Source organism: Grampus griseus, assembly GCF_964374135.1.
Source record: "Grampus griseus genome assembly, chromosome: 1".
Classification (NCBI taxonomy): domain Eukaryota; kingdom Metazoa; phylum Chordata; class Mammalia; order Artiodactyla; family Delphinidae; genus Grampus; species Grampus griseus.
In genome coordinates this window covers 49,304,352-49,322,816 of record NC_139017.1, presented here as the reverse complement: position 1 = coordinate 49,322,816, position 18,465 = coordinate 49,304,352, and positions in this window count along the sequence as shown.

The window sequence follows — 18,465 nt, the reverse complement described above, 5'->3', positions numbered from 1 at the left end:
GCGCCTTTCTAGGCTGAGGCCTGGGGAGGGCATGAGAATTGCAGAACAACAAATTAAGACTTTGCTTATCCCTTCTGACACATACAAAGCCTTTGTACCACCCTCAATTTGCAGAAAGTTTATTTCTCTAATTATATATTTAAGGACCTGAGTCAGTCAAACTTCTGCCTCCACAGAACTATCTCACTGCATAAACAGAATTTCATTTCCCAACCCTGGCCCTAAATGGCAGTGGAATATTGGGGTAAGACAGTTCACATTGCTCTGCACATGTGTCCAAAGAGTGCAGAGTCCGTCTGGACCCGATCTGTCTCTTGAGGCAAACCCACACCTCTGTCCCAGAGATGAGTTGAGACATGAAGTGCAGAAGGGCTCTGGAATGTGAGAGTGGCTGTCATCTCATTCACATCCTGGAGGTGCTTTCTGCTTTCCCTTCTCCTGATGCCCATGATGTAGCCCAAACTGACTGCATTTTGTGACTTTAGATTTTGGACTCTTGTCCGGATGTCCTAGCGTACTCCAGTCCTTGCCTTTGCAACTTTTCCAAATGGTGCCTCTCCGTCATCCAGTCAGCCAACCTTTATCTCAGGCTGATGATGTGTTGCTATCCAGGCATCTCTGGCTGCTCAGAGATTAACCTAGCCCAGTACACATCCTGGAGAATGCCCTGCTGTCGCTGGGAAACAAATAAGCAATAGCTACAATGTGTATGTTACAATGTGTACAATGTTGCAGGTAGTAACAGAAGGACACTTATAGAAGAGAAGTGGCACAAGAAGAAGAAATTTATGACTCCAAGGGAGGTGGGGACAGAGAAGTTTTCTCAAAAGGGGTATTATCTGAGCTGAGTTTCTAAGAAGAAATAGAAATTGATCACCCAGATAAGAGGCAGAATGACTGAAGAATCTGTGTGTACTCAGACACAGAAGGGAGAGCAGTCCAGGCAGGTAGGCAACTACAAGTGTTGAAGGCTTTCCTGGAGGGCAGAGCAAAGGGGTTGAAAGAAGATGGGGCAGATTCCATGGCCTGATGGGGAAGGAGTCTGCTACTCACAAGACTTTCCCTACATCACTGAAGGATTTCAAACAAGACAGTGCCACGGTCAGACTTGGGTTTTGGAAGGATTACTTTGTAAATAGTGGAGAAAATATCAAGGAAGGAAAACTGATTAGCTAGAACTGAAGGAGGTGAGCCATCGTGAAACAAGGACCTGCATAGGCAGAGGTTACAGATAAGACAGACATTTAGGAGGTCAAGATACGGAACTCAGTGACCGATGGAGTGATTGGTGAGGGAGAAAGAGGCATCAAGCTGACTGGTGGGCCTCTGGTTTGGCAACTGGCTCTGTGGTGATGCTCCCACCTCTTGGCTTCTGTTTGGACACATGGGACAACGGTCCACCCTGTTGAAGTCTATGAGCTGCCTTTCTTCACTTACATCCCTCTCTCCAGTGCATGTTTCTTGTCTTATTCAACCAGTGCTTGCCTGGTATTTGGTTCACAGAATATGCTCAATTACTGCTTAAAGAATTGGTAAATGAATAAAGAAAACTTAAAGGGAAGAGAGAGAATAAAACCTGGAGGCAGTACAGGGACAGAGGTTTAGAGAATTAAACAATGTTAAGGTAAGGATGTTTGTGGAGGTTATTTCCTTCAACACATTAATTATACAGATGAGGAAACCAAGGCCCAGAGAGGTAAAAAGACAGGAAGAGTGGGTGGTGGGAAAGTTTGGGGAGGAGAGACAATGCATTCAGTTTGGATTGTATTACATTTGTTTTGCCCATGGTAAATCCAGTTTCTGATATCCAGTGTGCTGTTGGAATGTAGAGCTCAGGAGAGGGGTCGAGTCTAAACATATAGGTTTGGGATGCAGATCTTATGAAGACCAGGGCAGGAAATGTTACTAGTACCTCATGAGAGTAGATGAAGTCAGGAGCCAGGAGGACCAAGGGGAGAGCTCTGATAACCTCAGAGCTAGCATAGAATAGTAGGAAGCAGCACAGCAAGTTACTTATTCTTCCTACACCTCACTCTCCCCCAACTATATGTGTACCTACATTATAGGGTTGTCATGACATTTATTTATTTATCATCTTTATTGGAGTATAATTGCTTTACAATGGTGTGTTAGTTTCTGCTTTATAACAAAGTGAATCCGCTATACGTATGCATATATCCCCATATCTCCTCCCTCTTGCATCTCCCTCCCACCCTCCCTATCCCACCCCTCTAGGTGGTTACAAAGCACGGAGCTGATCTCCCTGTGCTATGCGGCTGCTTCCCACTAGCTATCTATTTTACATTTGGTAGTGTATATATGTCCACGCCACTGTCTCATTCCGTCTCAGCTTACTCTTCCCCCTCCCTGTGTCCTCAAGGTCATTCACTAGGTCTGCATCTTTATTCCTGTCCTGCACCTAGGTTCTTCAGAACAATTTTTTTTTTAGATTCCATATATATGTGTTAGCATATGGTATTTGTTCTTCTCCTTGTGACTTACTTCACTCTGTACGTCATGACATTTAAATGAATGAATATTTGTCAAGCCCTTAGGGCAGTGCGTGGCAAGAAGTCTATGCAACTGTGAAAATTAATATATAAACACTAATATTTGATGGTGGACAGAGGAAAATAGCTCTAAAAAAATAAGTAAACTAGGTATGATAGGAAAGTAAGAGGAAAGCAGGCAGCTGTGAGAACACCAAAATCTAAGGGAGAGAGAGTTTAAAGAATGAGGGAACAATTATATGACAAATGCCAAAGAGAGACTAAAAACAGGAAAGATTGAAATGTCTATCCACTGTGGCAACTGGAAGTTCACTGGTGATTTTAGAGCTGCGGTTCAGGGAGAAGAGGGGTAGGCTCAGGTGTGTGTGGCTTGGTGGGCAGGAAGTGGGAAGGATAATGTGGGAAGTTGGCTCAGAGCAAGGCTGGGCAGAGAAGAGGAGAAACCCTGATCAGGGCGCTGTTAAGCCAGAGCCTGGTCAGGATACACAGGAGCACAGGGCAAGCCCCTTCTCCTTCCCAGAGTCCTCATCTGTACAATGAAAGAGGACTTGATCTCTACATTTCTACCAGTGATGATGACCTCATCTTTTCCTTTTTTTTTCTACTAACATTTGATGATGATCAAGTTCTTTTTGATTTAGAAATGGTACCTGGATTCGCTAATGATATCCTTTTAAAATGTCGTTTTTAGCTTATGGAGATAGATGCTGTCAGGTGTTGGTTTATTTTTAATTTATAAAAATGTTTTCAATGTAAACTTTCACCTTTGATCTTTGGGAATGTGTTTTCAGTATTCTCCCATTAACAATGAAGCCGACTCCATTGTCTGTGAGAGATGGGGCGATTATTCTCAAAGTCACGAAAGGAGTAACCCAAGATTTTAATTCAGTTTGCTGGCAGCTGGTGAGAATAACTGGGGTGGTGGCAGAAAACTAATTTAGAACTGGGTCTCTAAAGAACTCAGTGTTTATAAATGCAAAATGCCTGTCAGTGTAAAATGTCTATTTCTCAAAACAATGTTTTTTTTCTGCCACATTCTCTTTTCCCACAATAGGGTATAACATATCATAAGATTTTTCCTCTGGAGAAATCAGCTTTAAAAAACTTTTTTTTAATCTTTTTGTTTCTCCCTTAGTGATAGAGTGTTTTATAATAACATCAGTTATATTTTATTAGATTAATGTGGTTATGTATGTACCTAGACAATTTCAAAGCACTCTTGCATGTTTTATTCATCTGATTTTCTCAGCCACTCTTTTAGAATGGCAAAATAGGGGTGACTAGTTCCATTTGAGAGGTAAGAATCGAATGCTAAAAAGACCATGTGACCAACCACGGTCTCACAGAATTGCCCAGGAGCACCTCTTAGACACTCAGTCTGGAGAGAGTGCCCACATGGGGAGTCAGTATGCAAGCGCTGATTAGGTAGTGTCAGTAGATGCCTGGCTTATAACTGGTACTCATAAATCAGTGGGCACTAGGGAAATAAGGGCCCCCCAACGTCTCTCTGTGCAGCACTCATCTTTACTGTCAGGGTGTTAGATGCGGTGATTTTAATCTCTTAGTCACTGAAAATTAAGAGAAAACCAAAATAATGCATAAGGTGAGAACGAGGGAAGAGGAGAAGGAAAGAAGAGATAACCTTAGCAGTAGTTAAAAATTTCACAAATGGTGGCTCTAGATGGTGAAAATATTTCTGTAAAGTGCTGACTTCATCATTTTACTAAGCATTTATGGGATAATATCTAAGAAGCATTTTGAGTGCCTTGGAAAATAGTATTAGACAAATGTAAAATAGTGGGCATATAAAAGTGGAAGACAATCTCAGAGATATATTCTCTGAATTAGAAGAAATAAAATTGCTTTATTCATCAAAATGACCAGTATAAAGTGAAGAAAGCAGAGTTTTTTGCTTCTCAGCAGGGTAACCAGTCTGGTTTTCCTAAGGATTAATGTAGTGTAAAGATGTTTACCAGCAATAAAAAAAAGTCTATAGAAATATTGCTTTCGTTCAGCATGAGGGTGAAAGATTGCTAATTTAGTCTCAACAGAAACAATTTAGCTGTCTTTAGGACACATGCTCATATAAGTTTAAGTCATTTACAGTAAGTAAAAAATTCTATGATCAAGTTGTTTACTTTATCAGGATGGCAGATTTAGAGGGTGCCCTGATCTTATCTCAGCAGAATATCTTTTCAGACAGCTTTTTAATATTCTGGACATTATCCTTTGAACCAATTGGTGTCATAATTTCAAAGGATGACAAAATAAAGAATAATCTTTTCTCAATGTTACTATTACCAAAATTCTTATGCCAATTTTAAGATAATGGTACTGTAAGCTTGACTATAAAATACCGTACCATAAACTTGAAAGAAAAACAATTATTTCTTTCCTTTATCCCAAGAAAATAATTTTGAAGAAAAAAAAGCTACATGTCCAAAGATAATTTTAGTTGCATTATTCATGATAGAGATAAAATAACAGAGACAACTTAAATAATAGACAAATAGTTAATAAATAATTGCATGTTGCTATGGTAGGCTATTATGTAACCATTTCTTTTTTTAAGATTTAATTTTATTTATTTTTGGCTGTGTTAGGTCTTCTGTGTGCAGGCTTTCTCTTGTAGCGGCGAGCGGAGCTACTCTTCATTGCGGTGTGAGGGCTTCTCCTTGTGGTGGCTTCTCTTGTTGTGGAGCACTGGTTCTAGGCACGAAGCATGCGGCCTCAGTAGTAGTGGCGCACAGGCTTAGTTGCTCCGCAGCATGTGGATCTTCCCGAACCAGGGATGGAACCTGTGTCTCCTGCGTTGGTGGGCAGATTCTTATCCACTGCACCATCAGGGAAGTCCCTAGTCAACTATTAAAATGATAAATACAATGTTCATGAAAAAACTGAGAAAAATGTTTACAATATAATATTTTGAAAAGTGACAAAGAAGATATGATTATGTCCATAATCATGGATTACGTCCATGTAAAAACTGTATATTTATGTAGATAAAGTGTGATGGGAACATGAAGAACTAGAAACCCTTGATGTAACAATGTATCAGTCAGGATAAGACAGATTATGCATTCCCTATCAGTCACTCAACAAACCTCATTCTATGAAATCAGACTTTGCTCCCTGTAACCACTCAGGGACCCAGACTGAGGAAGGTTCCATCTGTATACCTGCTTCCTCAATTATTTCAACCTCAGCAGAGGAAAGATGTGGTTGCCACTATATCTTAAAGATTCTACACAGGAGTGAAATATTTCACATCTACTTACATTTATTTGGCCAAAGCACATCACATCATCATACCAAACTACAAAGGGGGCAAGAAAGCTAATTCCTACCATGTGATCAGAGAGAGAGAATGAGAAATATTTGATGAGCAACACTAACGAATCTCACAATGAGATTGGTGGATTTATAGACGCCTTTTCAAATATTTTATAACGTGATAATAACGTTAATACACATTTTACACTATCATTACCTCAGATTTCACTTGTGAGCCAGAAATTGGGAGCTGATGATATATACCATATTAATCATTCAAAGAAAGGCTTTTTAACTGGAGATTCTTTAAAATGCACATTCCTTGGATAAAGAAGATGTGGCACATATTTACAACGGAATATTACTCAGCCGTAAAAAGAAATGAGATTGAGTTATTTGTAGTGAGGTGGATGGACCTGGAGTCTGTCATACAGAATGAAGTAAGTCAGAAACAGAAAATCAAATACCGTATGCTAACACATATATATGGAATTTTAAAAAAAGTTCTGATGAACCTAGGGGCAGGACAGGAATAAAGGCACAGACGTAGAGAATGGACTTGAGGACACGGGGAGGGGGAAGGGTAAACTGGGATGAAGTGAGAGAGTGGCATGGATATATGTACACTACCAAATGTAAAACAGATAGCTAGTGGGAAGCAGCTGAATAGCACAGGGAGATCAGCTCGGCGCTTTGTGACCGCCTGGAGGGGTGGGATAGGGAGAGTGGGAGGGAGATACAAGAGGGAGGGGATATGAGGATATATGTATACGTACAGCTGATTCACTTTGTTATACAGCAGAAACTAGCACAACATTGTAAAGCAATTATACTCTAGTAAAGATGTAAAAAAAATGTACATTCTTTTATTCAAACATTTAAAATGGACTGAGATGATAAACATTTTCATGTTAGGAAATATAGTTTGAAAATATTTTTGGCTTCACATCATGGTAATACGCAATTTGTAAATTATATGGAAGAAAGAAACTTCAGCAAGGCATTCTGTTATAAATATTTATGTGTTGTTAGAAAAATACATCTTTTGCCTATGTACAATGTAACAATTTGCTTACTTCAGCAGGCAATCGGCAATAAAGAGAATACATATCACACTAGCAGGGTTTTAAATATTCTAGTAAGTAAACTATGTAGCAGTTTAAAATGAATGAGAGGGAGTGTGATATACAGTAAAGAACACTGTCTTTGGTATCAGGTTCAAACGCTGAACCACCATTTATTATAATATATCATCTTGGGCAATCTTAGCTAACACCTTCCACAAGAGGAATTTAAAATTCTTCCCTTGTATATACTGTTATGAAGTTTATCAGATAACACATGTAAAGCACCTAGAACTGTGGCTAGCACATGGTAGAAAAATAAATGTTCATTTATTTATATTTATATCATTGAATCTTGGGCAACTGAAATTACACAAGACTCTTGCCATACACTAAGGGCAGTGGGCATCTTTTAAATTCCACTCTGTTACGAATAAATACATAGAGATCATACGATCAAGGCACCATTATCTAAATGTTCTTACTGAATGGAGATACAATTCAAATAACATTCCACAATGGGCTTGTCGTTTAACTGATGCTCAACCAGTGTGGGATCTTACCGTTGCTGGTTACAGTGCCATGTGCACACGTGAGCACTTAATAGACAATGATAGAGAAAGACAATGACAACCAGGCAAACCTTCTGTCTCAGTGATCTATGGACATTATCCTTTGAACCAATTGGTGTCATAATTTCAAAGGATGACAAAATAAAGAATAATCTTTATTAATAATATTAATATTAATATTTATTTATTTTATTATATTTAAATATAATATATTATTATATTTATTTATTTACATTATTAATAATAATAAATGCCTTTCTGGGAGCAAGCCAGGCCAGGGGAACTAAGCCATCCAAAGGCAGCAGGGATTGCCTTAGGAAGTGGATGGACTTGGGCCCCTGTAGCCTTTGCTATATTCTGTCATGTTAATAGGTGATCATGAACACTGAGATGGCCAGGCTGGCACAGAGCAACTGGAACCAGGTTGGTTTATGAGATTGGCAGATGTCTTCACGTACCTCCGAGGGTCCTTATGGGTTTGAGAATCCACTCACTCTGTATCAGAATGGTTCTTTGCACTCCATCCCATTTCCCCAGTCCCTGCTGGTGGTACTGGTATGGGGTACATAGTCCAAAGACACCGTCCGCTGCTAGTTTGGGATCAGTGGCTAAGAGAGATAGCAAACTGGGTTTCATTCCTGCCAGAGGAGCAACTCTGTCCATGGAGTTGTTATAATCGTCCTGAAGCCTCTGCTAAAGATTCTGAGTATACCTATAAACAAACCACATGGCTCTCATTGGCTGTGCAGAGGGAAGAGAAACCATTACTGACTTTGCAGTTTCTGGGGTCACACTTCATCTTGGGAGGCTCAGCCTCGTTCCTTCCCTTTTGCATAAACAACTGTTATTTTCAAAGCAAAGCTCAAGTCCTCCCCTTCTGACCACTTGAATTCTCCCCAGCCAGCCACCCTTGCCCTACCTAATTGCTCTTACCATTGCTTGTCTCTACTTTGTATACTGTCTGGGTGTGGTCTGTGCACATGGAGTCTTGTGCTGTAAGCTGCCTGTGGGCAGTGATCAGATCTTATAGTCTTTTTTACAGTCTACAGAGGTCTCAGCAAATATTTAGGTATGGAGTAGACATTTACTTAACAATTCACTGCAATTATCTAAGGATACGTTTGGAGAATCTGGCTACAAAAGGTTGAATTTGGCTTTATTCTTCTCCTGTTCTAAGTATTAAGGTCATTATACTTCGTTACTAAACCTAAAAATGGACCTATGTGAAAGTCTCCTAAAAGATGGCAAAGAGGAGTCTAGAAACTATTCTAGTTGCCTTAGGTCTTTTCCTGATCAGAGCATTAACATTATTCCTCCCACCTTCAGACTGTCTCTTAGGACACATATGTGGTCTTAGCTTATGTGAAGATTCATTCTCTTAGTTGGGAAGCATTTAATTACCATCAGGTGGGAGCTCTTTGTTGTTGGGTATGATGTTATTGATACCTTGACAAGCATCTGACTAGCAAAGTTTCTGGCACATCGTAAGCACTCTGACATTTTTCATCAGTGAATTTCTGCTTTGTTTCTATCATTTCTACATTATGAAATATTTTCTCTTAGCCTGTAGGATAATCAAATTGTACCTGAATATTAAAGCCAAGGACAGAATAAGTGCCTACTTAAGGAGCTTTCAATCTTTTCTCTGAATATTCCTGGAAGCTGCCTCCCTGGTTTTAGAAGTTATGTCTAAAATCTGACTCATCGATTTTGCCTTTTTAGACCCCACTCCCTTAAGCCCATAGACCCTGTAATTGTCTGCTGGTGGAGGGCCCCACCTTTTCCCACAAAGAAGATATTGTCTTCTCCAGACAATATCAACCATCATGTCCTCAGAGAAGGGCAACCTGTTCAGTCCTATGAAAGGAAATATAGTATAAAGAAGGGTCCAGGGAAAGACAGAGTATGGTTCCAGGAAATTTAAAAAGTGGGATTCTGGTGCTGAGCTTCTCCAAAGCTGATTAAAAGGATCTCAGAGAGAACCCCTATAAAGAAAATACATACCTGACTTTTACCTGTTAGCAACAGAGATAGGAGTTTTTATTCCTGTATTGCGAAGCAGAATCACTTAAAAAAGAAAAAGATGGGAAAGTCTTCCACATTTATAAAACTGTTATAAATGGATTTCTCCTACTTTTCTTTTTCAGACATTTCTAAATTCTCCAAAACGAAGTGAGAGTAGCATGGACATATATACACTACCAAATGTAAAATAGATATCTAGAGGGAAGCAGCCGCATAGCACAGGGAGATCAGCTTGGTGCTTTGTGACCGCCTGGAGGGGTGGGATAGGGAGGGTGGGAGGGAGGGAGATGCAAGAGGGAAGACATATGGGGATATATGTATAACTGATTCACTTTGTTATACAGCAGAAGCTAACACAACAAAAAATCTGGCCTTGTTATGACCTTTAAGCTAAATAAAATCTGACTGGAAGATGGATTTATTTTAAAAGAAAGAAATGAGTGAATAGTAATGTTGGTTGTAATTGTCCAGTCCTTTAATTTAAACTGGCTTCATTTTAATACTCCTCTGGTTCAGTGTACCTAGCAGTAGCAGAGAAACAATGGGAACCCATTCAGCAACATTCTCTTACCTTTAAACACACATCCGGCCCAGTGACTGTGGGGTTCCATTGTTGGTGTTACCACTGGCTGGATTAAACCAATGAAAGCCAAAGTTAACTTTTCCAAATGAAGTGGAAATACACAAAGATATAAAGATACTTGGTCATCAGTGATATTCACATATCATTGAAGAAAAGAAATGAGAAGGTATATCCTGTGGCAAAAATGACCACGTCAATGTTCTACACAGTGCTACCATCTTCAAAGTGTTGGCTATTTCCATGAAGTCTTTCACACTGGATTTGACCAGTATTCTTCCAGAAACGATGTGATTGGAAAGCTTGCCATGAATGCTCACTTGAGAGTTTAGAAATCTGTAAAAACAGGGAAGATGATTCATATTAACCTTTGTCTCACTTCATTTATTCATTCACTTAACCGCTTATTCATTCCAGAAAATTTTATTGGCTACTCTTTTTCTCCCCTCTGTTTCTATAAATGAGATGAAAATATTCTTTAGAAAAGGTTAAGACTCCAGGGTTATCCTTTTCCTCTTCTTTTATTCTTCCTTTATAAGGTCATTCTCATACTAAGAAGCCAGTAAAAAGCCAGGAAAACAAAATTCTGGTCCTCCAGTGCAAAGGGCTTTGTCTGGCTTTCCACCCTTACACTAGTGCAAGACAGAGGTGTAGATAAACACTGCAGTGTGAGGGTCCCATTCTTAACTTGATTCTGACTCTCAACTCTGATCAAGCCTTTATCACAATGACCTACTCTTCATTCTCTCTGTGCTGTGATGCCTCAGCTCTGGCACACAGCTCTTGCCAGGTGCTGAGAGCTTTGGTGGAATTTCACACGGTGGTGGTGATTGTGTATATACAGCAAAGCTTCATTTACCAGGCACTTTCATATAATCAGAATTTTGAGGAACTGAAATTTACACAGGTGAAGAAATCCTTCTTTTACTTTTTACTTTGTGTTTTGATGAAAATATCTCTAAAATTTATTATATTCATCTTATTTCTTAAACAATGCATAATGACATAACCTTCTCTTATTGCTCATTCTCATTATAAGCAACTTAGTTACTGCTCAAGTGCTGTAATACATTTTTAATGTCTCCTCCCTATGTTATTCATTATTATGCCTCTTGTCACTGCATCTGTAGCCAGCAGTATTTCCCTTCTCTCTTGTAGCTTTGACCTGACAAACAAGACAACTCATGGTTAGAATTATCTGTAAAATAAGAATCAATATCTTCTGAGGGATTATCTTGAATTCCATCTCACTAGTGAAGTGTACAGGTCATAATGCATAGAAGTCTGTTTGGCCTTTCCAGTTCTTATAATCACATCAGCTGAGACAAAATAATTGCACCCTAATGGGTAACATTAATATCTTTTCTAAGGATTTAAACAGTACTTTACATGGTTGTATCTTGAATTTAATTTATACTTTGCCTGGGACACAAGATGGCAGAGTAGAAGGATGTGAGCTTACCTCTTCTTACAGAAACACCAAAATCACAACTAACTGCTGAACAACCATTGCCAAAAAAATGCTGGAACCTACCAAGAAAGATACCCTACATCCAAAGACAAAGAGGAAGCCATGAGATGATAGGAGGGATGCAATCATGATAAAATCAAATTCCATACATTCCAGTAGACAACCCACAAACTGGAAAATAATTATACCACAGAAGTTCTCCCACAGGAGTGAAAGTCCTGAGCCCCACATCAGGGTTCTGAGCCTGGGGCTCTGGCAACAGGAGGAGGAGCCCCAGAGAATCTGGCTTTGAAGTCCAGCAGGGTTTGACCACAGGAATTCCACAGGATTGGTGGAAACAGAAACTCCAATCCTGGAGGACACACACAGGGTCTCGTGTGCACCAAGACCCAGGGAGAAAAGTGATGACCTCATAAGAGACTGGGCCAGACTTACCTGCTAGTATTGGAGGGTCACCTGCAGAGGTGGGGGGCAGCTGTGACTCACCATGGGGACAAGGACACTGGCAGAGGTAGTTCTGGAGAGTACTCATTAGTGTGAGCTCTCTTGGAGGCCGCCCTTTTCTCACCAAGACCTGGTCCCATCCAACAGCCTGTAGGCTCCAATGCTGAGATGCCTCAGGCCAAACAGCCAACAGGGTGGGGACACAGCTCCACCCATCAGCAGACAGGCTGCCTAAAGTCTTCCTGAACACACAGCTGCCCAATAAACACATCCTCTGACACAGACCTTCCCACCAGAGGGACAAGACCCAGCTCCACACACCAGTGAGCAGGAACCAGTTCCTCCCTCCAGGAAGCCTGCACAAGCCTCTTAGATGGCCTCATCCACCAAGGGGCGGACAGCAGAAGCAAGAAGAACTGCAACCCTGCAGCCTGTGGAGTGGAGACTGCAATCACAGAAAGTTAGACATAATGAGATGGCAGAGAAATATGTCCCAGGTGAAAGAACAAGATAAAACCCCAGAAGAACAACTAAGTAAAGTGGAGATAGGCAATCTACCCGAAAATGAATTCAGAGTCATGATAGTACAGTAAGTCCCCTACATATGAACCTTCAAGTTGCGAACTTTCAAAAATGAGAACGTGCTTTCTCATGTCTAATCACATATGTTAGCTCATGTGTCTGGTGTACATTGTCACATGTGTGCCTCCTCTACAAGTGGTTGTGCTTTTGTGTCCTTACTTTGTGTAGCTTACTAATGAAGACCTGATGGATTTAGAGGCCCAGAGAAAGGATGAAGAGAGACAGAAGGAAGAAGAAGTAACTGAAGAACTGAAGAGATTCACAGCACAGGAAATGGCAAGGGAATTTATTTGAGGAGGCACTGTTAGTTTTTGAGGCACAGGACCCAAATATAGAATGGTACATGAAGGTTGCAGCAGCTGTTTAGAATGCAATCCAGTGCTACCGTGTCATCTATGATGAGAAAAAAAGAGCTACTACCCAGACATCACTGGCTGGTTTTTACAAGAAGTTAGATAGAATTGAATCCAGGAAGGAACCAGAACCTGTGCAATCAATGTCAGGCATGATTGAAATTTCAGCTTGCCCTCCATCTCCTATTGCTGATGATCCTTCAGCTCTACCACTTCCTACCTCCTCTCCCTCCTCCAGTCAGTAACTTTTCTTGCCAGTTCACTCGATGCCAGCCTCTGTACGCCAGCTGTTGTACTGTACTACTGTACTTTTCAAGGTACTGTACTGTAAGATTAAAAATGTTTTCTTTATTTTTTGTGTTTGTTTTTTTATGGATTATTTGTGTGAAAAGTATTATAAACCTATTACAGTACAGTACTATATAGCCAATTGTGTTAGTTGGGTACCTAGGCTAACATTGTTGGACTTACGAACAAATTGGACTTACAAATGTGCTCTTAGAATGAAACTCGTTCATATGTAGGAAACATACTGTAAAGATAATCCAAGATCTTGGAAAAAGAATGAAGGCACAAATGAGAAGATACAAGAAATGTTTAACAAAGATGTTGAAGAACTAAAGAACCAACAAACAGATGAACAATACAATAAATGAAATGGAAAATACACTAGAATGAATCAATAACAGAATAACTGAGGCAGAAGAATGGATAAGTGAGCTGGAAGACAGAATGGTGGAAATCACTGCTGCAGAACAGAATAAAGAAAAAAGAATGAAAAGAAATGAGGACAGTCTAAGAGATCTCCGGGACAACACTAAATGCACCAACATTCACATTATAAGTGTCCCAGAAGGAGAAGAGAGAGAAAAAGTACCTGAGAAAATATCTGAAGAGATAATAGCTGAAAACTTCCCTAACATAGGAAAGGAAACAGTCATCCAAGTCCAGGAAGCACAGAGAGTCCTAGGCAGGATAAACCCAAGGAGAAATGTGCTGAGACACATAGTAATCAAATTGACAAAAATTAAAGACAAAGGAAAAACATTAAAAGCAACAAGGGAAAAATGACAACTAACATAAAAAGGAACCCTCATAAGGTTATCAGCAGATACTCTGCAGGCCAGAACAGAGTGGTATGATATAGTTAAAGTGATGAAAGGGAAGAAGCTACAACCAAGAATACTCTACAAGGGTAGAGGGTACCAAGGGTCTCTTTCAGATTTGATGAAGAAATCAAAATCTTTACAGACAAGCAGAAGCTAAGAGAATTCAGAACCACCAGACCAACTTTGCAACAAATTTTAAAGGAACTTCTTTAGGTGGAAAAGAAAAGGCCACAACCAGAAACAAGAAAGTTATGAATGGAAAAGCTCACTGGTAAAGGCAAACATACAATAAAGGTAGGAAATAATCTACACACAAATATGATATCAAAACCAGCAATTGTGAGAGGAGGAGAGCACAAATTCAGGATATTGGAAATGCATTTGAAACCAAAAGACAAGCAACTTAAAATGATCTTCTTTATCTATAGACTAGTATATCAAAACTTCATGGTAAAGACAAACCAAAATATCTACAATAGATACACACAAAAAAGAAAAAGGAATCTAAACACAACACTAAAGTTAGTCATCAAATCACAATAGAAGAGAACAAGAGAGGAAAGGAAGAAAAAATACCTACAGAAACAAATCCAAAAATAAGGTGACCATATGTGCATGGGTTTATCTCTGGGCTTTCTATCCTGTTCTATTGATCTAAATTTCTGTTTTTGTGCCAGTACCATACTGTCTTGATTACTGTAGCTTTGCAGTATAGTCTGAAGTCAGGGAGCCTGATTCCTCCAGCTCTGTTTTTCTTTCTCAAGATTTCTTTGGCTATTCGGAGTCTTTTGTGTCTCCATACAAATTGTGAAATTTTTTGTTCTAGTTCTGTGAAAAATGCCGTTGGTAGGTTGACAGGGATTGCACTGAATCTGTAGGTTGCTTTGGGTAGTAGAGTCATTTTCAAAATGTTGATTCTTCCAATCCAAGAACATGGTATATCTTTCCATCTGTTGGCATCATCTTTAATTTCTTTCATCAGTGTCTTATTGTTTTCTGCATACAGGTCTTTTGTCTCCTTAGGTAGGTTTATTCCTAGATATTTTATTCTTTTTGTTGCAGTGGTAAATGGGAGAGTTTCCTTAATTTCTCCTTCAGATTTTTCATCATTAGTGTATAGGAATGCAAGAGATTTCTGTGCATTAATTTTGTATCCTGCTACTTTACCAAATTCATTGATTAGTTCTAGTAGTTTTCTGGTAGCATCTTTAGGATTCTCTATATATAGTATCATGTGATCTGCAAACAGTGACAGTTTTACTTCTTCTTTTCTGATTTGGATTCCTTTTATTTCTTTGTCTTCTCTGATTGCTGTGGCTAAAACTTCCAAAACTAGGTTGAATAGTAGTGGTGAGAGTGGAAAACCCTGTCTTGTTCCTGATCTTAGAGGAAATAGTTTCAGTTTTTCACCATTGAGGATTATGTTGGTTGTGGCTTTGTCATATATGGCCTTTATTATGTTGAGGTAAGTTCCTTCTATGCCTACTTTCTGGAGAGTTTTTATAATAAATGGGTGTTGAATATTGTCAAAAGTTTTTCTGCATCTATTGAGATGATCATATGGTTTTTCTTCTTCAATTTGTTAATATGGTGTATCACACTGATCAATTTGCTCATAGACTCTGTCATACACAGTGAAGTAAGTCAGAAAGAGCAAAACAAATACCGTATGCTAACACATATATGGAATCTAAAAAAAAAGCTTCTGAAGAACCTAGGGGCAGGACAGGAATAAAGACGCAGACATAGAGAATGGACTTGAGGACACGGGGAGGGGGAAGGGTAAGCTGGGATGAAGTGAGAGAGTGGCATGGACTTATATATACTACCAAATGTAAAATAGATATCTAGTGGGAAGCAGCCGCATAGAACAGGGAGATCAGTTCGGTGCTTTTTGACCACCTAGAGGGGTGGGATAGGGAGGTGGAGAGGGAAACGCAAGAGGGAAGAGATATGGGGATATATGTATATGTATAGCCGATTCATTTTGTTATAAAGCAGAAACTAGCACACCATTGTAAAGCAATTATACTCCAATAAGCATGTTAAAAAATAAAGAAATAAAATAAAATATAAAAACAAACAAACAAATCCAAAACAATTAACAAAATGGCAATAAGAACATACATATTGATAATTACCTTAAACATAAATGGATTAAATGACCCAACCAAAAGACACAGACTGGCTGAATGGTTACAAAAAGAAGACCTGTATATAGGCTGTCTACCAGAGACCCACTTCAAATCTAGGAACACATACAGACTGAAAGTACAGGGATAGAAAAAGGTATTCCATGGAAATGGGAATCAAAGGGAAGCTGGAGTAACAATACCCAGATCAGACAAAATAGACTTTAAAATAAAGACCGCTACAAGAGACAAAGAAGGACATTACATAATGACCAAGGATCAACCCAAGAAGAAGATGAAACAATTGTGAATATATATACACCAAACATAGGAGCATCTCAATACATAAGGGAAATATTAACAGCCATAAAAGGAGAAATCAACAGTAATACAATAATAGTGGGGGATTTTAACACCCCACTTTCACCAGCTGACAGATCATCCAGAGAGAAAATCAACAAGGAAACACAGGCCTTAAATGACACATTAGACCAGATGGACTTAATTGATGTTTATAGAGCATTCCATCCAAAACAACAGAATACATTCTTCTCAAGTGCACATGGAACATTCTCCAGGATTGATCACATGCTGAGCCACAAAACAAACCTCAGTAAATTTAAGAAAATTGAAATCATATCAAGCATCTTTGCTAACCACAATGCCATGAGATTAGAAATCAACTACAAGAAAAAAAAACTGTGAAAAACACAAACACATGGAGGCTAAACAATATGCTACTAAACAACAAATGGATCACTGAAGAAATCAAACAAATACCTAGAGACCAATGGAAATGATCTAAAACCTATGGGACACAGCAAAAGCAGTTCTAAGAGGGAAGTTTATAGCAATACACTTTTACCTCAGGAAAGAAGAAAAATCTCAAATAAACAACTTAATCTTACACCTAAAGCAACTAGAGAAAGAAGAACAAACAAAACCCATAGTTTGTTGGAGGAAAGAAATCATAAAGATCAGAGTAGAAATAAATGAAATAGAGATGAAGAAAATAATAGAAAAGATCAATGAAACTAAAAGCTGATTCTTTAAAAAGATAAACAAAATTGATAAACCTTTAGCAGATACATCAAGACAAAAAGGGAGAGGGCTCAAAGCAATAAAATTAGAAATGAAAAGGAGAAGTTACAATGGACACCACAGAAATACAAAGGATCATAGGAGACTACTACTAGCCCTATATGCCAATAAAATGGACAACCTAGAAGAAATGGACAAATTCTTAGAAAGATACAATCTCCCAAGACTGAACCAGGAAGAAATAGAAAATATGAACAGACCAATCATAAGTACTGAAATTGAAACTGTGATTTAAAAACTCACAACAAACAGAAGTCCAGGACCAGATGGTATCAGAGGCTAATTCTATCAGACATTTAGAAAAGAGTTAACACCTATCCTTTTGAAACTATTCCAAATAATTGCAGAGGAAGGAATACTCCCAAACTCCTTCTATGAGGCCACCATCACCCTGATACCAAAACCAGACATTTGTTCCTGTTTTTAAAAAAGACTTAGCAAACCAAGACTTTTCAATATTTGGATGGTGTAACTATATGTTTCCTCCTGATCTATAGACTTCTCAAGATCAAGTGCTTTCATCTTTTACATAGCAAATTCCCAAGCAGCGCCTGGGTCCTTTCACCCCCTGGGTGTCCTGAACTCTGCCAGTCTCTAGCCCTGGATTAATATGAGCACTTTCTCAGCTGGATCTCCTAAATCTTACATCTTGCAAAGGTCTGGGATTAGCTTTCCTCTTTTTTTCTTCTCAATTCACCCCCTGGTGTCCTCATCCATTCTCTGATGTCAGCTATTTACTTCTGTGTGGATTAATCTTTAATATACATCTCTATGCAAACAGTTTGAACTAGTCTTTATTCGTTTTTTTTTTTTTTTGTCAAACCAGTGGTTTTGTTTAAACACACAAAAAATACAAACACACACACAACTTGATTATTTCTTTTATTCTTAGGTTGAAAATGTGGCAGATCCACTAACAAGGCGATCTAAATTTTAGTACTGGCTTTTTTTTTTCTTTCTAATTTTCTGCCTGTCTCTACACTAGCTGTTAATGCCCATGAACCTCAGTTTTCTTGTCTCTAAAATAAAAAGAGTTGAACTAAATAATTTCTTAAGCCATACACAGTTCTAAAATATTATGGTATTTTATATATTGCATGACTTTACCTCATTTAATTGGTTCAAAGAACTACCATCTCAACTTAAGGTATGAAATTTTGTTTATCATATATTTTTCTGACCCTTTTTCCTCTTAACATTGGATAGTTTTTTAATAAGAACATTTAAACATATAAAAAAGTAAATAGAA